The sequence below is a fragment of the Antedon mediterranea genome, chromosome 7 (genome assembly GCF_964355755.1).
Source record: "Antedon mediterranea chromosome 7, ecAntMedi1.1, whole genome shotgun sequence".
In the NCBI taxonomy this organism is placed as follows: Eukaryota; Metazoa; Echinodermata; class Crinoidea; order Comatulida; family Antedonidae; genus Antedon; species Antedon mediterranea.
In genome coordinates, this window is record NC_092676.1 from 10,327,544 (window position 1) to 10,332,487 (window position 4,944).

The 4,944-nt window shown below is 33.3% G+C and overlaps 1 long non-coding RNA gene across 1 annotated transcript; it reads right to left on the reverse strand.

Annotated features, from left to right (window-relative positions):
• Window positions 1-1,670: 1,670 nt before the first annotated feature.
• Window positions 1,671-2,650, reverse strand: LOC140054610 (uncharacterized). Its single transcript, XR_011846536.1, has 4 exons — window positions 2,467-2,650; window positions 2,207-2,270; window positions 1,975-2,031; window positions 1,671-1,701 (listed from the first exon to the last, which is right to left on the reverse strand). It is a non-coding gene; the product is annotated as an uncharacterized lncRNA (long non-coding RNA).
• Window positions 2,651-4,944: the final 2,294 nt, after the last annotated feature.

A 4,944-nucleotide genomic window follows, 5' to 3' on the forward strand; every position in this document is an offset into this window, starting at 1 on the left:
TGGAAGATTAAGGTTCGCCAGAAATTCTGTTGTCTTATTTTTTCTAGCCTTGATGCCACATGCAAGAAAATCTAATGTCGCGTTTGGTTTCATGGTCTGTCTTGCGGAAAACATACCCATCATCTGCTCAGCTTCGATGTTGTGAAGCCGAGCAGATGATGTTTTTCCCCTTAGCTCATCCGAAATGTCCATCTTAGCGTAATTAGCATACTGTCGTACTAAAACCATCTTTGTTTTTGTACTACAACTTCGCATCATCGTTGGAAACAAATCAACGTTGGTTGGTGGTGCCTGTAGTTGCTTGATTTCCACTTGTACAGATTTTATAATATCGTACTCATTAAAGTGGCTCAGCTTTGTTCCTTTCTCTACATAGAATCTGCTCATCCACAGAGAAGTAATCAGTTTCCCTATCAAAGCAAAAACATGCAGTTCACATTGAGAAAAGTCAGTGGAATATGACCGCTTCATAGCCCTGCATAATGTGGCACAACTCAAATTTGATGAATCAAAAAGATTTGTAAAAAATTTTTGCTCTGTGAAACACGATATGCAGCCGGTTACCACAGAATCTTGGCAGGAAACCTTTTTGATAACCTCTCTCTTTCAACTCATTCTTGAAACCTCTTGGGTCGCCTTTCCCATCTGCATACTGCATTTTACTAATGTTGTACACGATACGCTGAGTAATGCATCAATTGCTAAACAAGTCTTTTTGTTGATTGCCAGTTTCCTTTTCCATGTTTACAAGGACTGTTCCACAGTCTTTCGCTATTGATTCTAGTGGGTGGAGGTGACAGTTTAATTCAGTCAAGCTAACATCCCATTTCTTTTCGAGAAGTGTTATAGTAGAATGATTAACAATGACTCGGTCACTCATTGTTAAAGTGATTTTACCTATCAGCTGTTGTCGAATATCAGTAAATATGGTTTCTTTATAGACAGTTGTGTAGATGGATGCCATGCTATTGATACACTCGTCAATCTGCTCTAGGTAATCCAAGTGAGTTGCCAGTTCATCAAATGCGATGACCTTACAATCATTCTCACTACTCACATAAACTCCATTGACATGAGTTCCTTTTTGGGTTATGGCATCAACCCCTATAGATAATTGATCTGCTTCCAACATAAACTTTGCCGCCTAGTACCCAGAAACAGCACCCAGCTCTCTGGCCATATTTTCCACTTAGCTACGTTTCGGAGCATTATGTTAGTCACCATTTGCCCAAATGTACATTTGGATGTTACAATAAGATGCTCTATATGTTTTGTTGGAACACCCAAGTTCAACATGTAGAAAATCAACTCCCTGGTTACGTAACTGAATGTGTTGCCTAGCTTGCAATTCCACACACTGATGTTTTCTTTCAAGGCTTCAATTAACTTTTCTTTATAACTGAAGACTACATTTTGTATCCGTTTATCTACATAACCTGTTTGATATTAAACTAAAACTCTAAAATCACAAATTGAGAACACGTCAATGCATGCAAAATAACAACTATTTAAAACTGCAATATACTACACTACAAAAATACATACCATGCTTTTAAATCACTTCTAATGCGGTTAACAACCTACAGTATCTCCGTCAGTTTGATAGTTGACTTGGCAGGCAATTTAATCTCCAAATCAAAATCCAAACCCTCTGGAATTTTTAAAATTTCACCATCTTCGAGGATTACGTCTACGGGATATCTAAAAATGAAATAATAACAAAACAATGAAACATTAAAAAAATAACATTGCAGGTTCTTTTTATAAACCAACACATTGACCTTCCTTATCTTTCCATGGATGAAACGGAAAACATCTTTCACGAAAACATTTGTATTATTATAGCCCTGCAGTAGAATATTTTGAATATGATCCCTAAATGCAATAGAATTCTATATAGGGTATTTACAAATTTAAGTACAGATGTGGTATTAATGAATTGTACAATTACAATAATTAGTTACTGCAACTTACTTGATATACACTATCACAAACACTTTCATCTCCACTTGATATTAATATTTCAGCAAGCTGAAAATACAAAATAAGCCAAGTTTTGATTTTTTTAAATGTAATATAGTACATTAATATATAAATTAGGGTTGATAATTAATGTTTAATAAAGACAGATTTTGAATATTTGAATAGTGGGTATGTGTGAAATAAATACATACAGTATTTAGAAATATGATAAAAGTATACATACTGTATTATACAAAACTAATTTCTCTCCTTCCTGGTAAATTTACCCAAAAAATTCATACTGTACACTAATAAAAAAAAAAGACACATTTGTAAATGTTCTAAAAGCTACACTGTATCTTAAAGAAAACAACAAAAACGTTTTGGAAACTCATAATCAATATCATCTTATATCAGTATTATCAACTTTATAGGCCTATCTGCATCTGGGCTTTCAAAAGCAATTATTCATAAACCAAATAAACACAAAATTACAAAATTTACCACTAAATGCCCTGCCTTTAAAAACACTGAGACCAGGATTGTATTCTTCTGGACCAAAATGCTCAAATATCTTGGCTTTTTTGTGCCTCTCTGTTTTTTTGTGTTTTTCCACAGATTCTGTAAATACAAAAACATACAATATTATCCCATAACAATTTCTAAAGTATGGCCTAAAAAAGTAAAAATATAGGCAATTCATAAGACAATTATCTTTTAAATACTCGTAACTTTAAGAAGATTTGCTGACTTCATCAGTGCTAATTTTCAATCTCTGTCTTGAAATTGTAGATAATAGTTAAAAAAATAATTCAAAAAGTGTTTAATGTATATAAACTATACAATCATATTATTCAGCTCAATATCATTCATTCTGTTCTATTGGATGTTGTAAGAGTTTAAGAAATGTCAGTCCATTTTTTAATATTATTACACACAGTATAATCGTAGATAAACATTCTAAAACATAAGACTAACCTGCACGGTTCCCCTCGTCACATTTGGATACAACTGGACACCCAACTTCTGTTAGCAATTACATGTATGATTCCCAGTATATGCAAAGTACACATCTGAGTTTCCACATCCAAGGTTACAGCTTGGTTCCCACTAGAACGTAACGCAAGGACGTAAACGCAACGTAAGCGTTTTAACCAATGACAAGCGAAGTTATAGACAGTTAGCAATCACAAGCGAATAAGCCATCGCTTGTGATTGGTCAATTCACTTGCGTTGCGTTACGTCATTGTGTTGCGTCGCTAGTGGGAACTGCAACTGTCATTCTCTATTGAGAAGAAAAGAAAAAGTAATTAAAAATAAATCTGATAACAAGAATAAAACAAACTAATTAAAAGAAACAACATTACTCTTCAGCAAGTAAACAGATTTAAGAATGCCTGATGAGTTTGTCTGGATATTAGCAAAAGCGTTTAAATGCAATAAACTAAATACAATTTTGAAAATGAAAGCACGATAAACTTACATTTTCAATTGAATTGACATACCGATTTTGTAAAGGTAGTCACGAATTAAATCAAAAACTTCCTCTTCTTCTATCGAAAAAAGCAAGCTAAGCATTGGTAAAAACACCGGTTTTCATTCCCCGGTGGGTCAGCTTTCAAAGTAAGTCCTCGCTTTTTTGCTTCGAGAAGGCACAACACCCAGTCATTGTGAAGTAAGGAAAAAATAATCAATAAATATTCTCCCGCATATGGCCGTACAGTGTTAATAACACGTGCACTGCTATTTTCTTTAAAAACCAGCACGGTAAGAAATATCAAAACATTTTTACTTTTTTTGGTAACTCTAAAGGAAATGTTAAAAACTGGGAGCACGAAGAGTCATTTAAGGTTGATTATCCTACTATAGTATATAGCAACTACAGAAATCGTCGAAATACTGTCGGTGAATAAAAAAAAAGGCACATACGGATGGCAGCTATCCACACACAACTTACACAAATAATTTGACAACATGATGAATATTTATTTATTTATTCATTTTTATTTCTAATGATATAGCATAGGCCTATGTTATAAAAATTTAAATAATTGATTTATATAATAGCATATTAAGATATGCCTCGCGGGTTTTTGAAATTTTAAAATACATGCCTCGCACTTTTGGAAATGATAAAACGGTGCTTAGCATGCCTCGCACTTTGTCAACACTTCTATAAATCAATTAAATAAGAAATTACACATGTTTATGTCAATTGCCCTCCAAAAATATGCTCGTCCCGCTATATTGCCGTATTTCTGTTGGTTACGTTTCCCTGAAAAGTATTGTTTGCCATCGACCGATCTTACCTTTCCCAAAAAAAAAGCCTATTATTGCACGCATCTAAAACCAATCACACAATCTCCTCATTTCCCAAATCCAAATGCCAAAGTTACACAAAATTCCTGCTGGGTAATATAAAATATAAAAGTACATACCCTTCGTTCTCATTGCCAAGCCTGATGACCACCCCTTCTAAAAATTCAGAATCGTCAGTCTTAAATTAGACATTGTTTAATAAATAACTACAACGTACAAATCATATCTAATTCTCAAAATACAAAGCAATTCACCATCATTTTTCCAAGTAAATTCATTTTTTTTTCAATATTTATTAATTTCAATAACGCTATTTCCATTCCAGTTATGACATGTTTCATTCTTCCTTAAACCTTTATTTACTTCACTATCAAAATAAAAATATCTTTGTATTAAATCGCGTGCAATGCGACTCTACAGCTCACTATGGTTGGTCGGTAAACACGCGACTGCAGCCATGTATATGGCCTTGTTAACAGACATATTTATTTATTTATTCAATTTAACTAAAATATATTGGTAATGATTAAATAACATTTGAGTAGGCTATACGCTTAAAAAGTCAAGCCTTCCTACACATCTCAAGCTTAAATTATAACACAAAATATGTTGAGCTTAAAATATTCAATATCACTTTACCGATACTAATTATACAACCAACAA